This window comes from Schistocerca nitens, chromosome 2 (genome assembly GCF_023898315.1).
Source record: "Schistocerca nitens isolate TAMUIC-IGC-003100 chromosome 2, iqSchNite1.1, whole genome shotgun sequence".
Taxonomy (NCBI): domain Eukaryota; kingdom Metazoa; phylum Arthropoda; class Insecta; order Orthoptera; family Acrididae; genus Schistocerca; species Schistocerca nitens.
The window spans coordinates 562,822,268-562,839,490 of NC_064615.1; positions in this window are offsets into that span (position 1 = coordinate 562,822,268).

Here is a 17,223-nt window from a genome sequence, read left to right on the forward strand (position 1 = left end):
TAGCTTTTGACCAACATTGTATCAATAAGTGTGTGCATTTGATTTCTTTGTTATTGTAATTACGATTATGAAAAATTTTAACAAATATGTATTGGCCAGTGCCCCAAAAAATTTGTAAAATTTTTTGTGGGTAGCATGGGGGCTATGTAAGTAGGCTGTTTAGGTTTTTTTATTGGTAACGCCACCTCTGTATGAAAATCACTGGCTGTGCTGTGTGCAGTCTGTGGCTGCTTTGCATTGTTGTAATACTCGCCATTGTAGTGTTAGGCAGCTGGCTGTGAACAGCGCGTAGCGTTGCGCAGTTGGAGGTGAGCCGCCAGCAGTGGTGGATGTGGGGAGAGAGATGGCGGAGTTTTGTAATTTGTCATGAACTGCTATATATATGATGATATCAAGGTAAATACATTGTTTGTTCTCTATTAATATCTTTCATTTGCTAACTATCCCTATCAGTAGTTAGTGCCTTCCATAGTTTGTATCTTTTATTTAGCTGGCAGTTGGCGCCTGCTGTATTGCAGTAGCTTGAGCAGCGAAGATTTTTGTGAGGTAAGTGATTTGTGAAAGGTATAGTTTAATGTTAGTCAGGGCCATTCTTTTGTAGGGAATCTTGAAAGTCAGATTGCGTTGCGCTAAAAATATTGTGCGTCAGGTTAAGCACAGTCTAGTAAAATTGATAAAAGGGGACGTTTCACAATCTCACAACATGCCAAACGTACCTGTTGGTTATAATTAAAGTGCAGCTACTGACAGAGGTCCAGTATGGGTTGTAATTATTGTTTGGCGATGTACGCTGGAAAACAAAAATTGGTTTCAATTTAGGCCACCAGGTGCAAATCTGGCGCTGTGAGTCCAAGGAAGACGTATAGAAATATTTCCATATGGAATGGATTAGGAACGGGACGTGGGCACAAAAGGTCAAACAAGTGATAAAGGCGTAACGTTGATTTTATTATGAACTGCCGCTTACACAGTTTGTTCAGGATGAGCGTCGGAGACGTCGATAAGATGCTACATCAGTAAAAGGACGTGATAAACAGTTGCTCGCAGCAGTTCAGATGGAATCTGTGCAACGTATTCCTGTATACCGGCCTGCAGAACGGGTAGAGATCGAAAGCGTCCCTGCGAAAAACGTTCTTTTAGATAAGCCCAGAGCCAAAAGTAACATGGATTCACATCAGATGATCTTGCAGGCTATACATCTGGAAAACCTCTGGTGATGACACGTTCGTGGAAAGCTGCATTAAGCAGATCGTTGACCGGGCGGGCGACATGAGTTGTTGTTCCATCTAGCATGAAAACAGTGGTTTCCACACTGCTGTAGACTTACAAACACTGGACAGCCCCCCTGGGTGTACTCTCTTCAAAGAAGAACGGACCGAGAATCAAGATGCTCGTCAATCCACACCACACGGACACATACATCGAGAGCACAACACGCGGTTTAGCAGTACCCCAAAATCGGCAGTTCTACGTATTCACTGCACCATATAGTGTAATGCGCCTCGTCACTCCGTAGGTTACTACCCGGGTACATGTCATCAACTTCGATTCGCACTAGAAACGGAAGAAAAAAATTAGAACTTTGATCATAAGATTTCAGTTGCTGCACCGTCTGGGCATTGTACGAGTACCAGCGTAACATAGACCACACAACTTTCCACACTGTTGACCATGGGATGGTATCCAGGATACGTGATGCATGTCAGTTGCAGCAACAGCAAAATTGGAAATTTGTGGTAAGGTCCTCTGGGACCACACTGCTGAAGTTATCTGTCTCTAAGCTTACGTACTACTTAATCTAACTTAAACTAACTTACGCTGAGGACAACACACACACTCATGCCCAAGGGAGGATTCGAACCTCGGATGAAGGGAGCCGCATGGACCGTGACAAGACGCCTGAGACCTCGCGGCTACCCTGCGCGGCTTGCAGCAACAGCAACCTCATCAGTAACTTCCAATGAAATAGGATGCCTTCCTCTTCCAGGTGCCATGCCAAGCTCACCAGTGTTTTAGAATTGCATTACCATCTTCTTCAAATTATTTAGTGATATTGGTCCTCTCCTCAGACCTTTCAGTCGGCGATACTCTCTTAATGCAGCACTGTAATTGTTGCCGTTCACATAAAACAATTTCATTAATAGCGCACAGTCTCTCTTCTCGAAAAACAGGCTGTTCACTCAAGTTATGGCTTGTCAAATGACAACATGGATTTCATAGCAGTAGGGGGACAAGGGGCGCGTCACCCCACTCTCCATTGTTGCCAAATTTATTCAAGATGGCGGCGATGACGTCATCCAAGATGGCGGTATGTAGACTTGGCAACAGCGCATGACGTCATCAAAGATGTCGGATTTTGGCGGGAGAATAGTCCAATTGTGCTACATCCACTAACCTAACCTTCAGAAAAATGGCGGGAAGTTTGAATTTTGGCGGGAAAATAGTCCAATTGTGCATATCCAGTAACCTAAGCGTCCAGAAGAAAAAAAAATGGCGGGATGTTTGAATTCCAACAGGATAATGGTTGCAAAGACCGTACTTGTCTTTATTATTATTATTGATTATCATTCATTATCATTTATTAACATTCATTATCATTCATTGTCATTTATTAACATTCATTATCATTCATTGTCATTCATTATCATTCATTGTCATTTATTAATACAGGCCTACCTCCACTAGAAAATTGCGCCAAATTCAAATTCCAACACGATATTCTCTCGAAAACTGTACTTCTATGTATTATTATCATTTATTATTAATTCAAGATGTCCGATTTTCTCGGTGAGAAAGCCATTCTCCTTACATCCATAACAAAAATCTATTTCAAGTTCAAATCCCCAACACCATAATTGGTCACATGTACGAGCTTCTCCGTCACTTATCTTTTTTTTTCACTGGTAGCCTATCATAATCGCGTCAAATAATAAACTGCACTTATAGTAACGTAATTCACGTTCTTTGATTTTGCAGGAGGGGGGGGGGGGGAAGGGACTGAAGACTTTTCAAGCAGTACGGTCATCACTTGTTTACCAACACAGTCAGCACACACATCTTTGATATCGCAGTGCAGTCACCACGACATCTGCACTCCAACTGAATTAGTTCAAATCCTCGCCACCCCCTGGCCATTGGCCCGAATATACATGTGACAGCGCCGATAACCTGCAGCGAACTGTCAACAAAATCTAATGAACCGGTGCATCGTTGATAATCATCTCTGGGTGTCTTTTCTGCATGAAACTGTGTATATCTACCGAAATGGTTCTCTTCCCTACGCCGTATCGAACTGGTACCACTAGGCCTTAGTCGCTGTGATAATGGTTAGCAGTGCGTACAGGGTGGAGAAGAAACGCGGCACTTAGAGATCGCCATCCAGATTCAGGATAAAAGTTCATCTAGTACAATCAGACTGGCTGCGTTTTGAAATCATATGTATGAAAACGGGGAGCTGGCAACACTGTCACAACCTGTTGCGCATTAGAATGTACGGAGGAAGATGTACCACCGCACACTACCCTACGAGCCGTCGTAGCTCACTGAATAGACTGTTGGGACATCAGATTATCATCCAACAAGGATCTTTGGTTCTAATTATCGTCAGGTACCTTTTTTTTATTTTTTAGACTTTCGTTCCCTAGTTCTCGTCGTCTATAAGCAGGACATCATTTTGTCGCATGACAACAGAGACTCACACGACAGTGGGGTCCATTTAACTGCATGCACGTGTCTGCTAACCGCGTAGTGCATAACGTAACTGGTTGTGTCAAGTTTATGTAGGACAGCTCGCCGATGGAGTATACAAAAGATGAATACGTCGATATAATTTTAGTGCTGAGGCTTCTGATAACCAAGCTGCTGCTGTTGCTCGTGTGTACACTTGTCACGAATTGCACGGCCTTCCCGCCGGAGGTCCGAATCCTCCCTCGGCCATGGGTGTGTGTGTTGTTCTTAGCATAAATTAATGTAAGTAGTGTGTAAGTCTAGGGATCGATGACCTCAGCAGTTTGGTCCCTTAGGAATTCATACACATTTGAACATTTGTACGCTACACGGTACCCTCAAAGACGGCATCGCGATAAGAATGTTTTTCGCCGCACGGAGCAGAGCCTTCGGGAAACGTTTAAACTTCCTACACGAGTAATAGAGGTCGTCCGAGGACCAGAGATACTCCACAAAACACCAAAAGGAAGCTAAATGAATGCCGGTCTTCGTCGGCTACCAAAAGGCAGAAAAACAAAACAGATCGTCTCGTTACGACGTGAGGACGCTCCAAGGTGCTACTCGCTGCGAAATTATTGATGTACGTCTTCCCGTATCAATGTGGTTGTCGTTGGTAGTTTAATCGTATCAAAATAGAGGACTTCGTGGTTCAACTTTTCCTGTCATGGATAATCCAGCTCCGAGGTGGGTTGTGGAATGCGCTCCGGAGAAAATTTGAGAAGTATTGCTGATACTTCGGGTTCTGTACGATCGCACAGCGTCGTTCGTTTAAGCAGTGCCAAAAATCGAGGATTGTCTTCTCACCGTCACCAAACAAGTAGTGGACGGCGTAGCCGTGTATTAGTGTCAAAGAATTCTTTTTTGCTCTCTGAAAATACTCTTAATCCGAGAAGAGGAGCGACTGTGCAGTTATCCGATCTGGAGTCAAGCGTGTGAGGAAAGCAAGCACCTTGCGTACCAAGTGAGAAAACATTTGCAAATCCGCAGACATGGCGACGGTCAACCGTGTTGATCACTTCGTAGGTGACACACAATGGAGAGTCCGCGATACGAGTTTGATGTGGGCGATACTCGCTCACCTGCTTCCCGTTAATAGCTACAAGTATGTACCAAGCGGAATGGACATCTGCGTCAAGAGTGGCGGCGCTCGCCGCTCACCGCTCACCGCTCACCGCCTGCTCGCCGACATAGCGCAGAGTTCATCCTACCTATTCTTCGACGCGCTGACCACACCTACAGCGTTGTCATAGCCTCGTTTCCTTAAATCGAATTTCTGTTAAATCTACTGGGGGATTAGGTTTTGCTAGATACACTTTTGCCTTGAATTAGGAAGAGTAATCGCATGCCAACCGCCAAGTGTGGAGTTTGTCCTTCAACGTGTATATTTATCTGGGTCACACTTGTCTTTGATATCATCAACAGTTTCTATCAGCGCTGACCTCTGCATGTTGGCCACTTGTGTGGCAGTTATCGGAAGCGTGACTTCCGCTCACACAAACCTTTGAGAGTGATGCTGTTATCACTGTCATCGCTATTTCCCAACACCTCTGATATCGGTAGTGGGATAACTGCTCACTTACTGGCTCTTGCTTTAATTTCTTGTCGACTAGCTCTTTCTTTAATTTCTTATCGTCTACTATCGTACTGGTTTCCAAAATTTTCAGCTGTTTTGTTCACTCACAGAACATTTTCAGAGCAATCGTACTTGAATATCAACTAGAATGTTCCATGTGTCTTAATTTAAATGTTTTTTTTACAAACATATAATGAGGCAATTGTAACAAAAATTAAAGCACGCAAAATGTGGAAATAAAATACAGTTACTGAATTAGCGATATTACACCAACCTCTCTGTCACCGTTTTTCACAATTTGTAGCAAAAATGATGTGTGTATGTGCGTGGTTGCACTGTAGCTATAGCTGCGACATAAGGTTTCACATTCACTACATTCGACTGAACTCAGCGGTAAGTGTGATCGTCTCTCTACGCACGTACGCGTCTGCAGACTGTCATTAGGCTATCGTCTTTTGTAATGTATGTATTTTGTTATGACCAGACGAAACTACAGTCGTCCTACCATAGCTGTAGGTTCTTTTATTGCTCTGGGAGATGGATCATCGAAATTACAACATTTAAAATAGAAGCTCAGTTTATTACATGAATAATAAAAAGATTTCCTTAATTTGATACGATCTTTTATCACAGGAGTGCTTCATAATTTACTACTGTCGCTGACTATTAACGCATCACTCAGTGCAATTCTCCTGAAGCACAGTGTTCAACATTTGCAAAAGTACTTTTCCAACTGTGACTTGAACAACTCTTTAGTCCTACTCGATGATACTGACTGCTTCAGCTGACGTCACGGACTGGGGCAGTACGATCCCATACTCGCCTCTACAGTGAGGTGACAAAAGTCATGGGATATCTCCTTATATGGAGTCTGACCTCCTATGCCCTATGTAGTGCAGCAACTATACGTGGAATGGACTGAATAAATCATTGGAAGTCCCGTGCAAAAATAATGAGCCATGCTGCCTCTACAGGGTGAGTCACTAACTATTGCCACCTAAATAACTCCGAAAGTATGATAGTAGCTGAAAAGATTGTCGGACAAATGTTGCTTGGGACAACGAAGGCCATAACGTGACGTTGGTTTTTTGTTGCTAGATGGAGTCGCGTCAGAGATATGAAGGTCAACTTTGTTTTTTTTTTAAATGGGATGCTATACTTTGGTGATTATTTTCTGATAGTGGCTATCGAGGCGAATCCAATGATGTGTAACAGTAAGGTGTTTGAAGGTCAAGGAAGGTCAGAAAGGTGGCATGAATGTCAATTTACATAAGGTGTTCGAAGTGATCACCATGGTATCAATGCAGTGCTCCAATCATCTTAGCATGGATCGAGTGGTATTCCTCATCACTTCGGCACTTATCGAAGCACATGCTCTGACAATTCTCTCTCGTATATCGTGTAAGTAGTAAATATTCGCCAAATACAGCGACATGTAAACACCATTCGACGGTTTTGCAATACAACACTAATAGGAACGGTAAGACTAGTATCGTCGACTAAAGCGAATGTGAATGATGTATTCCTTCGAAGAAGAAGTCGATATGCTTCTCATTTACGAAGAATGCCAACGAAATTCAGTGAGAGCTAGAGACTTATACGCTGAACGATATCCTCAACGTGCTCACCTTACACGTCGTACATTTAAATGTGTGTATGATCAACTGAGAAAAACTGGATCTTTAGCGCATAGGAAACATATCCGACGAAGCAAAGTTACTAACGAGGAAACGGGAATTGGTACTGTGGTTCGAGATCCTTGTGTTAGTTCGCGTCATATCGCAAGGGAATCTGGCAAGAGCCAAAGAAGTGTTGTTCATGTTCTGCATCGCCATAAATTCATCCTTACCATATCAGTCTCCACCAAGAATTAACTGGTACGACTTGTATGCGTCGCATTGAGTTCTGCCGGTGGGCTCAACTTCAGATTCAGAGGGATGACACATTTATTAATTTTATTTTATTTGCTTACGAGGCTACATTCACGAATCATGGAAACGTTAATTTGCATAACATGCATTATTGGGCAACTGAAAATCCTTGTTGGCTGCGGCAAGTTACACGCCAAAAACCGTGGTCGGTGAATGTATGGTGTGGGATTCTGGAGGACAAAATTATAGGCCCCTATTTCATCGAAGGAAATCTTAATGGTAGGAAGTGCACAATATTCCTGAAAGAAACATTAGGTCTGTTATTGAAAGAAATACCTTTAGGAACAGGGAACGGAATGTGGTATCAACACGATGGGTGTCCGGCGCATTTTTCACTGACGGATAGAAATGAGTTGCAGAGACAATTCCAAAATCGTTTGACTGGATGCGGAGGAGATGTATCGTGGCCGGCTCATTCGCCAGACTTGAGCCTCTGGGTTTTTTCTTGTGGAGATTCGTAGAAGACATTGTTTATAAAGACGTTCCAACTGCACCTGAAGACATGCGAGAGAGAATTGTCAGAGTACGTGCTTCGATAAGTGCCGATCTGATAAGGAATACCACTCAATCTATGATAAGAAGATTGCATCACTACATTGATACCAATGGTCATCACTTCGAACACCTTCCGAAAATGGACGCTCATGCCACCTTGCCGCGCGGGATTAGCCGAGCGGTCTCAGGCGCTGCAGTCATGGACTGTGCGGCTGGTCCCGGCGGAGGTTCGAATCCTCCCTCGGGCATGGGTGTGTGTGTTTGTCCTTAGGATAATTTAGGTTAAGTAGTGTGTAAGCTTAGGGACTGATGACCTTAGCAGTTAAGTCCCATAAGATTGCACACACATTTGAACATTTGAACATGCCACCTTTGTGACGTTCCCTGACCTTCAAAGACCTTACTGTTACACATCATTGGATTCGTCTCGATAGTCGCTATCAGAAAATAAATACCTAACGGTAGCGTCCCATTACAAAAAAAAAAAAAAATACAATGTTGACCTTTATATCTCTGGAGCTACCCCACCTAGCAACAAAGAAATAACGTCATATTATGGCCCCCGTGGTCCCATGCAACTTTTGTCCCACAAGCTTTTCAGCTCCTATCATGTTTTCGGAGTTATTCTTGGTGGCAATAGTTAGTGACTCACCCTTGTTTAACGTCCATAAGCGCGAAAGCTTTGCCTGCGCAGGATTTTGTGCTGAAAATGTGCTGTCGATTATGTTCCATAAATGTTCTATGGGGTTCATGTCAGGCGATCTGGGTCGTCAAATCATTCGCTGGAATTTTCCAGAATGTTCCTAAAACTAATCGCGAATATTTGTGGCCAGGTGACATGACATCGTTGTTAGGGAACATGAAGACAATGAAAGGCTGCAAATGGCCGAACGCAACCATTTCCAGTAGCTGATCGATTCCGTTGGACCAGAAGACACAGTTCATTCCATGTAAAAATAGCCCGCAATATTACCCGGCAGCAAAGGCACTCACGTCGGTCGTCTGCTGCCACATTCCGTTAACGCTGCACTGTGCTAACGGATTCGTTCGTCCCACATTGATTCCTGTGATTATTTCACGCAGTGTTGTTTGTCTATTAGCACCAACAACTCTACACAAACGCCGCTGCTCTCGATCGTTAAGTGAAGGCCGTCTGCCAGTGCATCGTTCGTGGTGAGAGGTAATACCTGATATTTCGTATTCTCGGCACGCTCTTGACGGAGTGGATTTCGGAACACTGAATTCTCTAACGATTTCCGAAACGGAACGCTCCACGCGTCTAACTCTAACAACCATTCCGCGTTCGAATTAATTCCCGTCGTGCCGCCGTAAATACGTCGGGCACCTTTCACTTGAATGACAGCTCCGCCAGTGCACTGCCCTTTTACATATTGTGTACGCGATTCTACCGCCATCTGTATATACGCACACCGCTATACTATCACTTCTGTCACCTCAGTTCTAGGGTATCTCTGTGCTGAGAGAAAGAGGACGAGTTTTCGTCTTTGCGGATTGGCGGATTGCAGCGAGACATTGTTAACTTCTCTGGTATCGATGCACCTTGCCGACTGTGGTGTGTCACTGCGATCTTTGGACGACACCATATATGTAGTCACCATAGGTTCTGAGTTTGAGATGTCTTTCCGAGACGTCACTTCTTACCAAGTGGGCGGGTAGCTGTAAGCTGGCCTTCCCCCTGTCCTGTGGCCACTTCCCGAGTGCAAACGGCAGGTGATGCGCCTGCAGGTGTCTGGCGTGCTGCGGCTCGGCGTTAGCATTTGAATAATGAGGCCGGCAGCGGCCGCGGGCTGTTGAGATAATTGCCGATACGCTGATGCGCCGGCACCCGCGGCGCCGCGCTTAGTCGGGACCTGGCTGGCGATGGCCGAGATTACGCCGGGCTGGCCGCCTGGCTGCGCAGTGCGGCGATCCGACTCGTTAGTGGCTGCCCCGCCGAGTCACCAGGCGGCACGGCAGCGAGTCCTGCGTCCGTGCCATTACATGGGCGACACGTGTCTTTACAACAGTGTTTACCCTAACACCCGCAGTAGTCCAAACCACGTTGATACGCTTACGAGGGCACGTTGAAAATGTATCGCTCTGGCCCAGAGATGCCCATTGATATTTCTTTTCATTTTCGTTCTGTCGGAGACCATTGTGGGTAAGACACACATTTGGACTTTTTTTACCTATTCAGTTTATTCCAGCAAGAATGTCAAGCTCTCTAGACAGTAGTTTCACAATTTATATCTATGTTCACTGCGCTTAAGGCGTGGCTGTAAAATAACGGCACTATTATTGTAAATTATTTCATTTAAAAAACATATATTTTGTTATTGTCACCCTCAGTATCTTCCCTCTTTCCTACAACGCTCTATGCTGTTTTTGCTGGAAGGCTTCCTGTTCGAGCTCCTTGATGACGCATGCCGGTTTTTCTTTCACTGCTTCAAAGGACTGAAATCTTGTTCCTTTTAATGCAGTTTTGACCTCGGAATACAGATAACAGGCACATAGTGCTACGTCGGCCGAATAAGGTGGGAAGTCTAACATTGGGCTGCTGTACTTCACTGGGAATCCCTTAACAGTGCGGTAGCAACCGGTGCGTTGTCTTCATGCCGAATCCACGATTTGTTCTTCAACATTTTGGGTCGTTTCTTTCTAATTTCCTCACTGAGTTGAGTAAGAAACTCAAGACACTAACTTTGATTTATAGCCTGACCTTCAGGAACCCAGTGAAGATACAGAATTCCATGAACTTCGAAAAAAAGTATCATTATAGCTTGATTTGTTCATTCAAGATTTTTTCGCTGGCGATGAAGTTTATCCATTCCTAAGCAGAGACTGCCACTTAGTGTTTGCATCATAAATGAAAAACCAAGATTTGTCGCATGTTACCACTCTTTCCAAGAAATTAGGATCACTTTCAGTTGTAATGGCCGGTCTTTGTGACCGAGCGGTTCTAGGCGCTTCAGTCCGCAACCACGAGGCTGCTACGGTCGCAGGTTCGAATCCTGCCTCGGACATGGATGTGTGTGATGTCCTTAGGTTAGTTAGGTTTAAGTAGTTCTAAATCTAGGAGACTGATGACCTTAGTTGTTAAGTCCCATAGTGCTTAGAGCCATTTGAACCATTTTCATTTGCATTCAAAGTGTCAGTACAAATATTTTCACTCGCTTGTGAAAATTTTCGACACCAATTTGGCACACACATGTCTCATGTTAAACTGATCATGTAAAATTTGCCTTACGCGTTATTTGTCAGTTGCTACAGTTTCAGTAATCGATCGAATACTTAGCCGACGGTCAGATCGAATCAGATTACCTACTTTTTCGATTAACTTCCTTTTGATGTTGAAGGGAGCCTTCGCCAGTTCGTGGCTCCATTACGACACTTATCATTTTTCCGGCAAAACAATGTAATAGAGCTTACACAAACGAATGCCAATGCCACACTGATTTGTGCTCAGACATCAGAGATGCCGCATTCATCTGAAAAGGCTTCACGCTTCACAGTTACAGGTATTTCATTTTCGCGCATGCGTACTTACTGTGTGCCAGCATCAGTCCCGTTATTTTATAGCCACGCCTCACATGACTAACTCAGCTACGCTTAACGAACAAAATATCTGTCGCTTTCTTATAGAAGCACATTGGTCTGTTTGGAACGTTGTACATGGAGTCCACTATCTGTTTAAAAAACATCTGGACACCTATTAGTGTATTTTAATATGGTGTGTGTCTTCGTTTTCCTTTATGATGGGTTAAACTCTGCTGGGGACACTTTCCGTGAGGTGTGGAGGTGTGCGGATGTCTGTGGAGGTATGGCAGCCCATTCTTCCTCAAGATCTGCAAGCAGATAAGGTAGTAATGTTGTATACTGGGCTCTGAAGCAAAGTGGATGTTCAGACCCATCCCAAAGGTGTTCTGTGGAGTTCAGATCGGGACTCTTGGCAGGCCAGTTAGTTTCAGAAATGTTATTGTCCACAAACGATTACCTCGTAGAGGCTGTTCCACGACAGGGTGCGTTGTCGTCCTGATACATACAACCACTGTCTCCGAACTGTTCCTCTACAGCATGCAGTACACAAGGCTCTAAGATGTGTTCGCATCCTTCCGGATTTAGTGTTTTCTTAATCACAATAAGGGGATCACACCGCAAAAACACGCCCATACCTAATATTCCCTCCTCCGTACTTCACTGTTGGCAATACACATTATGCCCGGTAACTTTCCCCAGGCATTCGGTAATCCCGAACACCTCCATCGGATTGTCACAGGGTACAGCGTGATTCATTACTCCAAATCATTCGCTGCCAGTAATGCTCTGTGCAAGTACTTCGCTTATTATTCAACTTCAGTCGTCGCTTAGCACTGACTGTACAAATGTGTGCCTTATGACGAGCTGCTCTACCATCGTACACCATCCTTTTTAACTCCGGACGCACGGTCGTTGTGCTAGCTGGTCTGAGCAGTTTGGTACACACCATTTCATGCGATTTTTTACAGTCACCCTTTGCAGTGCTCGACAGACGCTGCCTGTCAGTACATGAGGTCTGAGTGGTCTTGGTTTAGAAGTGACCATTCCTTCGCGTTTCCACTTCACAGTCACGTCACCAAGAGCAATATAAGGATTGAAATATTTCTCTTGGATTTGTTACTCAAGTGACATCCAATCACCAGTCGACGTTCAATGTCACTGATCTGTCCTGGCCTGTTTCTGCGTCTCTAGTGACAACACAGTACTCATTGACTCCTTTTATGCTAACGGATCTACCTCTCGTGACATGTAGCATGCTACTGCGCATTAGATACGAGACTCCAGGTACTTCACATCAGACAGCTAGAGTATTGGTAGCTGGGAACTCCAACATTGGGCGCGTTATGGAGCCTCTTAGGGACATGACTGCCAAGGAGGGAAGAAAGCCACTGTGAACTCCGTATGCATACTGGGTGGATTTCAGATGTGGAACGGGTCCTTCCGGATGCCATAAAGAGCACAGGTTGCAACTAGCTGCAGGTGATTGCTCATGTCGATACCAATTATGTGTGTCGCTTTGGTTCAGAAGAGATTCTCTCTGGTTTCAAGGGGTTGTCAGAACTGACAGAGGCTGCCAGTCTTGCTTTTGTGATGAAAGCAGAGCTCACCATTATCAGCAAAGTCAACAGGAACGATTGCAGATCTTTGGTACAGAGCCATGTGGAGGGTCTGAATCAGAGGCTGCAGATCCGTCGACTTACGCCATAGGGTGGTAAGGTTTCGGGTTATCCTAAACAGCTCAGGAACCCATTACACGTGAGAGGCGGCTGCACAGGTAGCAGGGGGTGTGTGGCGTGGACTGGGCGCTTTTTGAGGTTAGAGGGCCGCGGGGAAACTCAGAAAGGGGTTCAGTCTCACAGTCTGCAGGTTGAACACAGGAAGAACGTAGATCTTGAAACCATCGATATAACCGTTATAAACTGACGTGGCTGTGTTGGGGGAATACCAGAACTCCAAGCGCTAATAGAAAGCACTAGTGACCAAATCGTAACAGGCACTGAAAGCTGGCTAAAAAGTAAATAGTTACTGTGAGTTAGTATGGGTAGGGGTCATTCTTGGCAACCACAATAAACGACCTCCCAACTCAAAAATTGTTCAAATGGCTCTGAGCACTATGGTACTCAACTGCTGTGGTCATAAGTCCCCTAGAACTTAGAACTACTTAAACCTAACTAACCTAAGGACAGCACACAACACCCAGCCATCACGAGGCAAGAGAAAATCCCTGACCCCACCGGGAATCGAACCCGGGAACCCGGGCGTGGGAAGCGAGAACGCTACCGCACGACCACGAGATGCGGGCCCTCCCAACTCAGATCATACAATTGGTGAAAGGATCAAAGAAACGTTTTGTTTAGTTTCATACACGTATCCAACTCACACAATTATAGTTGGTGGTGACTTCAATTTACCCTCGATATGTAGGCGAAAATACATGCTTAAGTCCGGAGGTAAGCATCCGGAGGTAAGCATCCGAAATTGTTCTAAGCGCATTCTCTGGAAATTATTTCGATCAATTAGTTCATGAGCCCACTCGATTAGCAAATGGTTGTGAAAACACACTTGACCTCTTAACAACAAATAATCCTGAGCTAATAACAAGCATCAACAGGGATACAGGGATTAGTAAACATAGGGTTGTCGCAGCCAGACTGAATATCGTAACTCCAATAGCGACAAAAAATAAACGAAAAATATTTCTATTCAAGAAAGCATATAAAAAAATTCGCTTGATGCCTTCCTGAGAGACAATCTCAACTCCTTCCACGTTAACAATGTAAGTGTAGATCAGACGTGGCTTGAATTCAAAGAAATAATATCGACAACTTTTGGGAGATTTATATCAGATAAATTAACAAAGGATAGAGATGATCTCCCATGACACGCAAAACGGTTCAGAACGCTGTTGCAGAAACAACGAAAAAAGCATTCCAGATACAAACGAACTAAAAATCTCTAAGATTGCTAAGATTGGCGAGCTTTTGCAGAAGCTCGAAATTTAGCGCGGACTTCATTGCTGGATGCTTATAACAGTTTCCACAACGAAACTTTGTCTCGTAACTTGGCAGAAAATCCAAGGGGAATCAGGTCGTATATAAAGCACGTTAGCGCCAAGCCACAATCAATGCCTTCTCTGTGCTATAGTAATGAAAACATTGGCGGTAACAGTGCTGCTAAAGCAGAGTTACTAAACATAGTTTTCCGAAATTCCTCCTCCAAAGAAGACGAGTTAAATATTCCATAATTCGAATCAAGAACAGCTGCCAACATGAGTAACTTAGAGTGGATATCCTCGGAGTAGTGAAGCAACTTAACTCACTTAATAAATGCAAGTATTCCCGCCCAGATCGTTTACAAATTAGATCTATTTCAGCGTATGCTATGCTATAGCTTCATACTTTACAATCATACACAATCGCTCGCTCGACGAGAGATCTGTACTCGAAAACTGAAAAGTTGCACAGGTCATAACAATATTCAAAACAGGCAGTAGGAGTAATCCACTAAATTACTGGCCCATATCATTACCGTCGATGTGCAGCAGGAGTTTGAAGCTTATATTGTGTTCTAACATTATGAGTTATCTCGAATAGAACGGCCTATTGACACACAGTACCGGATTTAGAAAACGTTGGACTTACGAAACACGTTCATACGAAGTGTTGAGTGCTATCGACAAGAGATTTCGCATTGATTCCGTATTTCTAGATTTCTAGAAGGCTTTTGACAATGTACGTCATAACCGTTTTGAAATCAAATTGCATGATTATGGTGAAAGTATCTAACCAAAATTGTATCCTTTTATTCTGTGAAAGTATCAGTGATAAGATTGTTCTAAATTAATTATTCAGCAAACCTGCATCTGACTGCGTCTGTGAACTTCTTTCTTGCACTCCTCCATTTTGCCAGAAATGCAACATGTATTTGACTCAGCAATCAAGTTTAAGAGAATAATGCCGTTTGTGCAATGGCATAAAGATGGTACTGGAAAATTAACTTTTGGCCGTGATGTTTACTTGGTTCTTTCATCGGTGGGTAACTTTAGTTTACTACCCATTTTCATATTCAGTACAAGCAAAGGATGTGGATTATGAGATTATGATTCAGGCTGTTAGATTTAAACACAATGTTGATCTCAATATATATATTGTTAAAATTTTCGTCAAACCTTGGACATACAAATCCTATCTCTGAACATTATCTGACAAAAACCAATTTGAAATGATTATATATATTCTCTCATTTACGTGCTAAAGCCTGGTCAGGGGCAGCAATCTACCTTAACGCTGTCACCACACGTCTGCTTCCGGTTGGCAACTACTGGCAATTTTCTGGAGCTACCCTGATCAGACCTTAGCACATACCTTTCAATGGATCGTCTCGGTTATGCGACTGGATTCGAAACTGCCTGTCAGAGAGGTCCCAGGCCGTAGTAGTTGACGGAAAGTGATTGAGTAAAACAAAAGTGATTTGTGGTGCTCCCCCAGGCAGTGTTACAGGTCCTCTGTTGTTCCTTATCTACATAAACGATTTAAGAGACAATCTGAGTAGCCGTCTTAGGTTGTTTGCAGATGATGGTGTCGTTTATCGTCTGGTAAAGTCATCAGAAGATCAATACCAATTTCAAACGATTTAGAAAAGACAGCAGCTGTATGGTGCTAAAATTTGTAATTGGCCCTAAATAATGAAAAGTGTGAGGTCATCCACATGAGTGCTACAACGTTAAACTTCCGTTAAACTTCGGTTACACGATAAAGCAAACGAATTTAAAGACCATAAATTCAATTAATATCTAGGAATCACAATTATGGACAACTTAAATTAGAAAGAGCACATAGAAAATGTTGTGGGGAAGGCGGACCAAGATTGCGTTTTATTGGCAAAATACTTAGAACACGCAATAGATCTGCTAAAGAGATTGCCAACACTACGTTGGTCCATCCTCTTTTAGAGGATTGTTGCGCGATTTGGGATCTTTACCAGATAGGATTAACGGAGTATATTGAGAAAGTTCAGAGAAGGGCAGCACATTTTATATTATCGAGAAATAGGGAAGAGAGTGTCACGGACATGACATAGGATTTGGGTTGATCATCATTAAAACAATTTCGTTTCTCGTTGCGGCGGGATCTTCTTGCAAAATTTCAGCCACCAACTTTCTCATCCTAATGTTAAAATATTTTATTGACGCCGACTACGTAGGGAGAAACGATCACCATAATAAAATGAGAAAATCAGAGCTCACACAGAAATATTTAAGTGCTCACTTTTTTAGCGCGCTCTTCGAATGTGGAATCATGGAGAATTACTGTGACGGTGGTTCGAAGATCCCTCTGCCAGGCACTTAAGTGTCATTTTCAGAGTAGCCATGTATATGTAGATGTAGAAGTGGTACCAGGCGGTCGTGTGACTCTCCACCGGCATGCACTGCTGCAGTGCAGTCGTTGAATGATGTCACGGTTCGACGTGCCCTTGATAACTCCGTGAGTGAATTTGCCGGTTTTTTGGTGTGTCAGCCCAGACTGTTTAAAGTGACTACAATGAACGGTGCACCACTCCCATCCATGTAACATGTCGTAAGAACAGTGGCGGTCGCAAAAGGATCCTAGCAGGCACGGTCTGGAGACGATTGAGAGGCCGTGTCAATGAACATCGATTTCAAAACGGACAGGAATTGCTGCCGTCAGTAAACGGCAGGTCCGCCCCTACCAGTTTTCAAGCGTATATTGCGAAAGGAACTGCATGGAAATTTGCATTTCAGTGGGCCGGTCAAGACAGGAATAGGACAGTAGCTTAATAGTCCTATTTTGTCTGTTTTCAAATGATGTAACATATCGGGTGCCCCGCTGGCTCAACGAAGTTTGTAACCCACAGTGTGTGGTTAGTGCAGCTCAGACCCGTAGTGGCCCTGTGATGTTTTGGGCGTGTTTACTGTATCATAACTTGCGATCCACTGATTCA